Source organism: Rhinatrema bivittatum, chromosome 7 (genome assembly GCF_901001135.1).
Source record: "Rhinatrema bivittatum chromosome 7, aRhiBiv1.1, whole genome shotgun sequence".
Classification (NCBI taxonomy): domain Eukaryota; kingdom Metazoa; phylum Chordata; class Amphibia; order Gymnophiona; family Rhinatrematidae; genus Rhinatrema; species Rhinatrema bivittatum.
Window position 1 is genome coordinate 229229696 of NC_042621.1, and position 12415 is coordinate 229242110.

A 12415-nucleotide genomic window follows, 5' to 3' on the forward strand; every position below is an offset into this window, starting at 1 on the left:
CAGGCTCCGGCTGGAGGTCTGAAGAACTATCTGGGAAGGAGGCTTGCTTCCGGGTCTGATACAGGCAGAGCTGCCAGGCTATCTGGGGGCTTGCTTCCGGGTCTGCTCCTGGAAGAGCTGCCGGGCTGTTCTTGGTTTCTCACTGCCTCAGACTCTGTGTTACTGTCTGATCCTAGGCAGGGCGTTTCCTTTCTCTGGTCTCCTGGTCATACCTAGTCTTCTTCCTCCTCAATAACAGGAGGTGGAGGGCTATTTCGGCTCCGCTTTTTTTCTCTTTATTTGCCCTGACGTATACTTTCTAGCTGATAATATGCATAAGCTTATCCATAATCATGTAGTGAGTAAAGGGTCTTTGCTGCATTGCAGGTCTTTTCCCCCTCCCCTTTTCTTCAGGAGGGCTCTGCAATGTCTGGACCGCGGCTATATGCAGGCATCAGCGTTTTCTCCATTTCAGGAGAAATGGTAAAACACTGGGGGTCCTCTGACCTCTAGACTTTCCTTGGCCGGTGCATGAGCTCTGCTTATGAGCTTAAGTTGCTGCATTGTCCCTCCGCCCTGGTTTTATTTACACAAAAGCTTACACATAGGCAGATCTTTGTAAGTATCTTTCAGTTCTGGTTTAAAGTTCTCATCTGGCCAAACTTTCTTTTCTTTAGCTGTGACAGTAGTTTTGGGCCTGTCAGTATACTTGTCTGTAACCCTCTTTGGTTATTAAGTTTCATATTGGGTCCTTTCAGTGGTGAAACATGGGATATTTCCCTACATTTCCCCCATCTGAAGCAGTATGAGCCAGCAATGGAGCTTATCTTGCTTAAACCTAACTATCAAGCTACTAAGCAGGCCTCAGCTGTATGACAAGTATGACCACCAATAATAGAATTGGAGTAATGTAATAATGTAATAGATGTTGCGCCTGTCGGTCGCAGATGGCTGCCACCTCTCATGCTCACCTCTTTTTTCTCTGCACTATCCATCACTGGGAGAATGGCGGCCTCCGCCAACCAACGCCAACTTCCCCGGCATCCCTGGGACAGTGTGGGCACTGCCGACCACCATCTTACTTCTGGCATCACATAGACGGGCGCGCGCAGGGCCTACTTATGTATACGTCATGGCGGGAACCTAGGGGGCGTCTCCTCCCGATGACATCAGCACCAGTGTACTTATGCTGACTGGCCCATTGCTAATACGAGTTAGCAAGGAGCTCTCTCGCTTGTTAATCCGCTCTAACTTGGATCTTCTGTTCCAGACACTACTCCTGGCATTCGGATGCTCTGAGTACCCGCCCCTCAGGGGCTCTTCTGCGTCTTGGCTATCCACTCCTCGGAGGGCCCCCCTGCCTAGGACTTCTGGACCCGTTCCTCGGATGTTGCGATGGGAGACGCACGGAAAGAAGAGACGTCAGACAGGATTCTCAGGAAACCAGGAAGCCATCCTGAAATCACTTCAGGCAGCCCTTTTATTGTCCTGCGTTACATATTATTTGTGTATACAATCACATCCTTGATGACAACAATATTCTCGGAGACATAGCTGCTACAGATTATTATGGTTAACTCATGTTACTATCTTCGTGAGAGAAAGCAGGCATTCTGTGCTTAGGGCAAAGGTTGTTTGTGCTAAGAGCAAGGTCTGTAGGAATGCAGACACAAACAGGCTCAATGTCTGTTCAGATAAGTAAATACTGAGAAGTGTTGATGCAAACAAATTCAGCTTTGTGGTTTGCCAAGCCAAAGAGAAAAAGCTTACATCTCTACATGTCATCCTTTCCTTTATATTTTAAAAGTATGTTAGCAAGGTTGGGCAAGCATTGAATACAGCAACTAGTTGGCTCCTTCCAATTGACCAGAATGACTTTTTTCCCCACTGCAAAGGCTTTCCGAACAAAATATCGAAGACCCACCCCTCGAATCACAGTGTTGGGAATACAATCAAATAGAATCATATACGGAGATAAAGACATATTCACTCCTAATAACCCTCTCAAATATTGCACAATCTTCCCCCAATATGCTTGTATACCCGGACATTCCCAAAAAACATGAAGAAATGTCCCGCTGGGACAAGAACATCGAGGGCACGCCGCTGTGTGCACCAGTTTCGCATAGAATTCTCTCTGCGGGGTTACATATGCACGATAAATCAATTTTAGTTGCATTTCCTTGTAATACATATTAGTAGTCGTCTCCATCAACCGATTCATACTGGCTCGTATTACCCCAATGGGAACCTGAAATCCCCCGTCCCTAGCCCACCTCTCTGACACACATTGATAAACCACGGTTGAATTAATTGGGCCCAGCTGGTTGTAATAGGTAGACAGGGAAGGCCCTACCGTGCGACCCGGCAGCAAAAACCGCTCCAGAGCCTGCAAATGAGCGGGTTCTTTAGAGATTGTCGGGAGCGATTGATGATAATGGCGCAGCTGTAGGTAGCCAAATAAGTGGGAGCCCGGTAGGGATGTGCAGAGCAAAAGTTTATGTCCATATGTCAATATGTCCAAAGGGGGTCCCATTTGCGGTCAATATGGACATAAAAAAAATTAAATGAGTTGGGTATATGTCCATATGTGCAAAAAAAAAAATTTAAAACCCCCTCACCCTCCTTAATCCCCCCCCCCCAGACTTACCACAACTCCCTGGTGATCGAGCGAGGAGTGAGGACGCCATTTCTGCAATCCTTGGCGAGAAGCATGTGACGTCGGCGCCACGTCGAGTGACGCGGCGTCACGTGATTCCCGGCGAGTTCGCGCCGGAAGGCTCGTTCGGCCCAAAAGGAACTTTTGGCCAGCTTGGGGGGGTCAGGAGGCCCCCCCAAGCTGGCCAAAAGTTCTTTTTGGCCGAACGAGCCTTCCGGCGCGACAACGCCGGGAATCACGTGACGTCGGCGCCACGTGATTCCCGGCGAGTTCGCGCCGGAAGGCTCGTTCGGCCCAAAAAGAACTTTTGGCCAGCTTGGGGGGGCCTCCTGACCCCCCCAAGCTGGCCAAAAGTTCTTTTTGGGCCGAACGAGCCTTCCGGCGCGAACTCGCCGGGAATCACGTGACGCCGCGTCACTCGACGTGGCGCCGACGTCACATGCTTCTAGCCAAGGATTGCAGAAATGGCGTCCTCACTCCTCGCTCGATCACCAGGGAGTTGTGGTAAGTCTGGGGGGGGATTAAGGAGGGTGAGGGGGTTTAAATTTTTATTTTGGCTCAACAATCACGATTTCCAACATATCCAACATAGCTATGTTGGATATGTGGGAAATCCGATCGTTTATGTCACATCACTTTTTTAAGTTAAAAACAAAATATGCGTAGCGTTTTACATATGCGGTCAATACGAATGCACACCCCTAGAGCCCGGCAAACCGCGCTCAGCCTGAAATTCCCCGAAGGGGAAGAAAGTCCCTGAGCTATCCATCAAGTGTCCCAGCATAGTAATCCCGGCCTTCCCCCAATCCCGGAACACGCGAGACTGGGAGCCCGGTGTGAAATGAGGATTTCCCCTAATTGGCAGCAAGAACGCATTATACGACGGAATGCCTAATTTCTGACTTAAGTACTTCCAAGCGTACCGGAGAGGTGCGACAAGCGGATCGTTGCGCACCGACTCCGCCAAGTCTCTCTTGGGGCACATGAGGACGAAAGTTGTGTCTAGGGGTGCCAACAGCGTTTGCTCCGCTAAATGTCCCACAACTGTGGAATCACCCGATATCCAATCCCTAACCACCCGTAGATTGGCCGCTACCTCGTAGCGTTGCAAATCTGGCACCCCCATTCCTCCTTTACCCCACTTTAGGTGTAACCAGCGCAGTGGAATACGGGCTTTTTTCCCTCTCCATAAGAAGGTCCGTAACATGGTTTCGAGCGTCCCCACATCTTTCCTCGTGATATGAAGAGGAAAGTTCTGCAGCACATACAGCCATTTAGGTAGGATAATGAGCTTGAACAAGTTAACCCGGCCCCCCAAGGATAGTGGAAGCTCCCGCCATCTCTCCAGTCTGTCTCGTGTTATGTGTAACAAACGGGTGATATTGAGGGAATATATGGAATGCAATTCCGTGGAGAGGGAGATCCCTAAATACTGTAAAGCAGACCCCGCCCAACGAAGAGGAAATACTCCAGTCCAGCCCTCCTGCAAAGCGGACGGGTAACCCAAGGCCTCAGACTTGTCCCAATTAATACTGAGCCCAGAAAACTCCCCAAAATTATGAAATAATGTCAATAAAGCGGGAAGAGAGCGCTCTGGGGACGTGAGAAAGACAAGAATGTCGTCCGCAAAAGCGGCATATTTGAATATCTCTTTCTCGGTTTGGGAGTAAAATTGCAGGCCTCGGATAGTAGGCGCTGCCTGCAACGCCAAAAGCAAGGGTTCCACCGTAAGCAAAAAGAGCAGGGGGGATAACGGACAGCCCTGTCTAGTTCCACGTCCCACCGACAGAGGAGGCGAGAGCTCACCATTTACCAACAAACAGGCCTGGGGATCCGCGTATAACAATTGAATGGCTTGCAAAAAAAACCCGTGAAAACCCATTTCCTCGAGTAACTGGAATAGCAAGCCCCATTCAACCCGGTCAAATGCCTTTTCGGCATCGAGACTAACAACCAAGAAGGGGACATCGGAGCGTTTACAGAGAGCCATCGCCACTGCCACCTTCCTGATATTGGTTAAGGCATATCGTCGCTTAACAAAGCCCACCTGACCCGGTTGTATCAAGAAGGGCACGATGGTACTAAGACGATCTGCCAATATCTTGGCTAGGAACTTCTGATCAACGTTCAGCAATGAAATTGGTCTATAACCAAACGGATCCATCAGATCCTTACCCGGTTTCGGGATAAGGGTGACATGGGCAGTGTTGCCAAAGGGGGGAAATGATCCCCTTTGGATTAAGTTAGTAAATACTGAGGGAAGGAGACCTACCAGGGGTTCTGTCAGACATTGATAGAACTCCGAACTATACCCATCCGGGCCCGGTGCTTTAAGTGGTTTCGCCTGCTTAATGACTCTCCTTATCTCTTCCTCCTGAATGGGTTCATTAAGCCACCTCTGCTGAGCTACTGTGATCGAAGGAATCTGAACCCGGGCTGAAAACTCTTCCCATTTTTCTGGGGACCAGCCACCGGAACTATAAAGCTTGGCATAATAGTCTTGAAAAGTGTGTAGGATATCTTTAGTAGTATTAACTATCTTTCCATGTACTGTACGCAGTGCTGCCACGTGTCGGGAGCCTCCCACGGATCGTACCAAATTCGCCAACAGTTTACCGGATTTGTTCCCGAACTGGTATAATTTGTATCTATAATAGAAAATACTTTTCACCGCCCGCTGGTGCAACAACTCATTTATTGCGGTTTGCAAAGTGAGATACGCGGTTTTCCCCTGTTTGGAAGGTTGCGCTATCCAATCCCGTCTCGCCGCCTGTAATTGAGCGTTAAGGCGAAAAAGACGTTTGTCCAGCGTCTTCCGCCAATGAGTGACATAGGAGATGAGGTCACCGCGCAGTACTACCTTTGCTGTATTCCAAAATAAAATTGGGTCCCCCAGATGCTGGTTATTTAGGGTCGCGAAATCGTCCCAGCGCTCCCTAACATATGCCTGGAAACCCGTCTCTTGCGCTAAAAAATACGGGTATTTCCATAGGCGACCTTGTAGTCGTGCCATGTTTACAGCTAGATCGATCCAAACAGGGGCATGATCTGAGATAAGCACATCTCCCATGTCGGCCCCTATTACCTGCGAAAAATATACCTCACTCACATATATATAATCAATGCGAGATTGAGTCGCATGTGCTCTTGCTATATGGGAAAATCCTTTTTCAAGAGGATGAAGCGTTCGCCAGGAGTCCACCAAATGGAGGGTGTCTTCCAGGGCCCTCAAGTGTTTACTAGGGGGAATCATAGTGTGTCCCGCAGAGATTCTGTCCCATGCTGGGTCGCGCAAGGCGTTAAAGTCTCCCCCAACCACCAAATATTTGTCCTGGTAGGGAAGCAGCACCTGTTGCAGCGAGCGATAAAAGCTCGCAGGCTGCGTATTAGGGGCATATACGTTACAGATCACTATCGGGGTTTTGAAAAGTTCCGCTTCCACGAGCAAATATCTCCCCTTCGGATCTTTAATCTCCTTCTTAACCTGCCAAGGGATATTTTTCCGGACTAAAATTGCCACTCCCGCCGACTTGGAAGTTCCGGATGCAAAATGAACTTCTCCCACCCAGTTTTGTCGCAGTTTTGGATGTTCAGTGTCTGTGAGATGTGTTTCCTGTAAAAGGGCCACATCCGCCGACTTATGTTTAAGGGCTTGCAGAATCTTATATCGTTTTACCGGTGTCTGTATACCACAAACATTCCAGGAGAATAGCCGAGATGTTGTCTTAGCCATGGTCAGAAATAAAAAATTTGAGCTGAACAAAATCCCGTAACCTTAAGGCAGAGGAAGGCTGTCCCAGCTTAAGCCCTCCCCTGGGTCTCTTTAAGTCTCTAGCGCGGAATCCCAGAACCCAACTCACTTGGCTAACCCACCCCACCCCAGAAACCCTAAACTCGAACCCTAGAAGCTTCCTCACCCCTCCCCCCCTCTGAACCTCGCCATTTCCAACCCCCTCTTCTTTCCCCCACCCTTTCCCCACTTGCCCACACCATACAACCCCCAGCTTGGAGATCATTACTAACGCTATTGGCCCTCCCCCCTCTCCTCCTTCCCCCCCAGCCCCCCCCCCCATCCCCCATTCCAACCAAGTGTTACCTCTTACCCTTTCCCCCAACCAACAAGGGCAAGTACAATAGCTCAGCGAACATACAACATGTAAGCATCAAACCACTTTGCAGTCTACAATGACATTTTCAAATCTGATGCATTTAAAGTAACCCAAACTCAAAAACTGGCTCCCCGTCCCCACAACCCTGGTCACAAAGCAATCACCCCACCGTACTGTGCCTGGTAGTCCTTGGAACCCTCAGAAATTTACAAAGGACAGTCATAGTAGCGGTGTATTTTCTGGCCAAAGGCAGTGTCAGCAGCCACCGCGGCTGCACAACTGCGAAGAGCGCCGCAAAGCCGTCCCGCAAAGTCCACCCGTGCACTGGCCGACCGACTCGGGCAGCGTGCACCCACCGGCAGTGAGACTGTTGAATCGGCCTCCGGACCATCGAACAGCAAAAGAAAGTTGTAATCATATGACAGCTGTCCCCCGATCCGCACGTCATTATTGATTAATAAATGAAATGTCCGGGACAATCGATTGTCCGTCGGGTGGCCCCCCTTAAGTGACGCCTATGAGCGCTAAACTCGGCGGGGACAGATAAATCAGGATCAACCCCTTTGTAGTACCGGCCGCTCAAAGAGCTGAAAAGGCTTACAAATCGGCAGGCACGGTGAAAAAGTCCACGTGTAGCTAGCAGGGATCCAGCTCACTAACCTCCTCCCGATGATCAGCCACGGCAGCAAATCGAAAACAGACCCGGCACCGCCGCTACAGGGTTCCATTCAGCTAGCTCTTCAGCAGTCCACCACCAGAAAAACGACTTAAAAGATCAGCTTGTTCACACGGCGACTGCCTCGAATCGCAGGCTTAGTGGGGAAACGGAGATTCATCAGCGCCCGAGTGCCGGCGGCCATTTTGAACACATGGCACTTAGGCATGGCGCACTCCCGGGTCCTCCTGGCTGGTTGCTGAAGCGACGGTAAGTGTTTTGATGTAGTCTTTCAGGTCCCCACAGCTTGTAAACCATCGGGGTCCCGTAGGGCTATCAACCCTAACCCTGGCAGGGTAGATTATTATCGCCTGATGCCCTAAATTGTGCAACTGCGCGCATAAGGGGGAGAGAGCCCTCCTCTGAGCTGACAGGGCCGCCGAGAAGTCCTGAAAAACCAGTATTTTTTGGCCCTCATATAGCAGATTCTTACCTCCCCTCACCGCACGCAGTATTTCTTCTTTATGCCGGTAATTTAAGAGTTTTGCGATGACAACCCTGGGCCGGGTTTGCTGAGGTTTATAGTTTCCCAGTCGGTGCGCCCTCTCCACTCTCAGTAGGCCGTGAGACCCACTCAGCGCCAGGTCTTTAGTGAGCCATGATTCCAGCAGTACTGTTAGTTCCCGCTCGTTAATAGATTCAGGAAGACCCACAAATCTCAGGTTTGAGCGACGAGACCTATTTTCCAGGTCTTCCAGGCGTTCAGTGTGGAGAGCCACGGTTTTCTGCAGTTGTTCCAGCGTCGCCTGTGTACCATGGAGGCCATCTTCTGCATCAGAGATTCTGTGCTCTAATTCTCCAAACCTGGCCTCATACCCCGCAATTGAGGCCGACACTTCTCCCAACTGGTGCGAGAGCTTCTTAAATTCGGGCTCTAATGCCTCCACTACTGCTGCTTTGATGTCTGCCCAATTAGCAGGGACTGGCAGGTCAGGCTGAGTCTGTTCATCATCCGGCGCCTGATCTGTAGGCCTCATCTTCTCCTTTTCCCTGTCTTTATCTTTTCGTGTTGTTCTCGTGGCCATCGTCGCAAAAAAGATCACCGACCACTGTCGTAGAAGTCTTGCCAGCAGTTTTATACCAGTTTCAGATGGTTTGAGGCGCTGGATGGGGTTGGATGAGAGGAATAAGGGCCAGAGAAGGAGACCTATATCTGCTCTCCCTCACAGCATCACGTGATCTCCCAGCTCATCTTTTAAACAGGTATCCAGGCCTCTGCAAAAGAGTGTCTTGAGACATTTGGAGTCCCAGCGAAGTTCTGCCGCAAGAGTTTTGAACTTGATGGCAAATTCAGCCAATGGTCTGCTGCCTTGCTTCAATTCCACCAAAGCAGAACCAGCTACAGCAGTTCGAGCAGGGTCATTAAAAACGGATTTAAACAAGTCCATAAATCCTTCCATGTCCTGTAAAATGGGGTCCTTGTGCTCCCACAAGGTAGATGCCTAAGACAAGGCCCTACCATCCAGGTATGAAAGGATGTGGGTGGTCTTGGAAAGAGCCGTAGGAAATAAAGATGGCTGTAAGGCAAAGTGCATGCAGCACTGGTTTAAGAAGCCCCGGGCCTTCTGAATTTCACCAGAAAGGCGGATTGGAGCCGCCAGTGGTACAGCAGTTTTTAAAGTTACCTCCGGTAACTGACCTTCTTGGTTGGAAGCTGTGCCTTGAACCTTCTGTGTGTGTAGCTGATGAAATGCTGAAGTAAATTTCTCCAAGGCGTCTTGCTGCTCCACAATGCACTGGGCCAGGCCCGGTATGGCCTGCAAGGCATTAAGTTGTGCCGGATCCATGGAGTTAGCAATCTGTTGGTGTTTGAGGTAGTTGAGGTTGGATCCTTGGGCCGGTGGCAGATGACCACTCCCCCGGGGGAAGATCCCGAGAGGGACCACCGGTCAGGCTCAGAGTATGGAGACAGACCCACACTAGTTCTTTTATTAAACAGTATATTGAACCACCAGAGGTGGCAGTAGTGAGCTGGAAGTGCCCGGCAGGGCTGTAGTCCCTCAGGTACTGGAACAGCGATCCTGGATAACTGAGCTATAGAGAAACTGAACATAGTGAGTAGGCAGGGTATGCAGAGTTCAGGAACAGAACCTTGATGGTAACACTAACACAATAGTCTCTAGAAGTAGTCCAGGTGTTGGAATGACCCTCAAGGAGCGAGTACCTGGTTCCAGGGAAAGCTCTGAGAGAGAGATGGTAACTCACTGGTGTAGTAGGCAGCGATGACTTCCAGGCAGAATAAGCATTCAGCAACCTGTCCGGGAACATGGGCCCTCGAGGAGCGAGTACCGTTCCTGACTGGGACCTGAAAAACAAAGAGAGAGCGAGGCCCCCGAGGAGCGGGTACCTCTGGAAGTCCGAGGAGGCAGAGCAGCTTAGGTAGAGTAACCCCTTCCTTTGCTAACTCGATTAGTTAGCGATTTCTGAGACTTTATATATCCGGTACGGATGACGTCATCTCAGGGGGACGCCCCTGAGGTTCGCGCCACTGCTGATACATCAGTCGGGGCCGCGCTGCATGCACACCCTTAGGCTCTTGTGAATCATGGTGGATTGCAGCATTGAGCCGCTCCGGGGACGCCGGAGGGAGTCGGCAGAATGACGTTGCGGCAGCCAACCTTCCACTTGAGCAAGAGGGAGTCGCCAAGGAGGTAAGGAGGGCGGAGTGGAGACGTCGGGCAGTGACGGTCGCAACACTCGGAGCTCCTGTCTGGGTTTGCCGAGGTCCAAGGGCACACTTCTCTTGTTCCTGCGCAACAGCTGCTCATGGCCTCCCGCGCATAACACCTTGCCAAAGCCTGTGTGTGCTACAGAAACAAATTAAAAGTCATAAATAACTAAAAAATGTGTATTTCATTTTTTAAAAATGAACGTTTAAACCACTAAGAAATTGCTTCCATTACATCTGTTCATTTTAGTGGCTGAATGTGACATTTGTTTTTCAATTACATTACTTATTTCTTAAATAAATAAATGAAATGAAATTTTAATTTAAAGGTTTAAATTTAAAAAAAGGAAATTAAATGAAGGGCGTGATTTATTAAGGTTTTTTTCTCATTCTGGGCCTTATTTTCTAAGGCTATCGCAGGCTTGCGCTAACAGCGCAAGCCTGAGATAGCTAGCGAAGGTAGCGCATGCCTGTGCTACCTACATTGGGGCGGAGTCGGCCCCGGAAGAGGAGGAGTCGGGGCATCACCGGGGCCTACTCTGCGAGGATGGCGTGGACAGCAAAAAGGTAAGAAGCCTTTTCGCTGCCTATTTCGTGCCCAATAACTACACCTTTTATGGTGTAATTATTTGGCACGACGCCGGCAGTGATCGCACCGCGGTGGTGTGATCGCTGCCGGCTAGCGCAGGACCGCCCCCGCCCCCTGTGCCACCGGATTTTCTAAGTTCTGCGAACTTAGAAAATCCAGCCCTCTGTGTCTATGAAAAAAATAATCTTAATATATCAAGACCAATGCAGTAAATTTTAAGACCCATGCGCGTTTTCCGACGCACGCACATGGACATGGCTATTTTGTAACATATGTGCATATATACACGTATACACGCATGTGTTATAAAATTGGCTATACATGCATACATGCACACATGAGCACGAAAATACCAACTCGAGCTTGTGAGGGGAATTTTAGTAGATACGTGTGCCAATGCAATTACCTGTTTCCCAGTTCATTTCCAGTTCTCCCCAGTAAAGAAGAAGACTCCCTAAATCCCTTAGCTAACTTGCCTCCCTTTTAGCCTATTAGCCCAGACTCTTAAAACACACTGACTAGCCTAGTTTTTGTTATTTTATTACTTACACGCTGTCAATAGCAGAAGTAAAGTTATGCGGTAGGGGACCCCAGAGCGCACTTGTGTGTATAAATATTTACATACAGGTTTCATGGTGCAAACTCGGCCTGCCCATGCCCCACCCACGACTCGCCCCTTTTTTGGAACTTTTTATTTTGTGCGCATACCAGGAAATAGCACTTTTAAAAACCACCAGTAAGTGTGCAACATGAAGTATTTTTATTCTCATTTTCTGCACACCAAGGGCCTCATTTTTCTAAAGTATCGCAGGCCTGCAATACTTTAGAAAAATGCGGTAATGAGGGGCGGGGGGCCGAAACGGGGGGGGGGGTCCTGTGCTGGCCGGCAGCGATCGCACCTCTGCGATGCCATCGCTGCCGGCATCGCACCCAATAACTCCACCATAGAAGGTGTAGTTATTGAGCGCGAAATAGGCAGCGAAAAGGCCCATACCTTTTCGCTGTCCGTGCCATTGTCGCAGAGTCGGCCCCGGTGACGCCTCGACTCCTCCTCTTCTGGGGCCGACTCCGCCCCGATGTAGGTAGCGCAGGTGTGCGCTACCTTCACTAGCTATCGCAGGCTTGCACTGTTAGCGCAAGCCTGCGATAGCCTTAGAAAATAAGGCCCCAAGACTGAGAAAATTTGGTACCTCTTCTGCATCTCTTATTCCATGATGTACCTTGAAAAAGAATGTTTTCTAATATTGTACTATGATTAGTTTAGAGCAAATAATGAAAAATGCATGTCTTCTGTTCCTGAATCCAAAAGAAAGTACTGATAATTAGGGATGTGAATCGTTTATCTGATGATTGAAAATATCGTCTGATATTTTCAATATCGTCAGATATTGGGGGGTCCCCGATAGCGATAGGAAACCCCACGATTAATTTAGTGGGTTTTCTTATCGTTATTGGGGGGGCTGGAAGAAAGGACACAACCTAAAAACACAACCTGACCCTTTAAAATGAGTTTGCTAGTATCCCCACTGGATGGCCCGCGCCATTTTTAAAGATGGCACCGGCCGTCCATTGCTCCTACCATGTGACAGGGACCGGCCAATGGCACGGATACCCTGTCACATGCTAAGAGCAAAGGGCCATCGGCGCCATTTTGTTTACTGGCAGCTGATGGCCTGAACGCGGGAGAATGCTCCCG

The 12415-nt window shown here is 49.5% G+C and overlaps 1 protein-coding gene across 1 annotated transcript in view; it reads left to right on the top strand.

The window, feature by feature from the left end:
* CC2D2B (coiled-coil and C2 domain containing 2B) overlaps positions 1–12415 on the top strand; it is a 250369-nt gene that overhangs the window by 25979 nt on the left and 211975 nt on the right. The window lies entirely within an intron of this gene.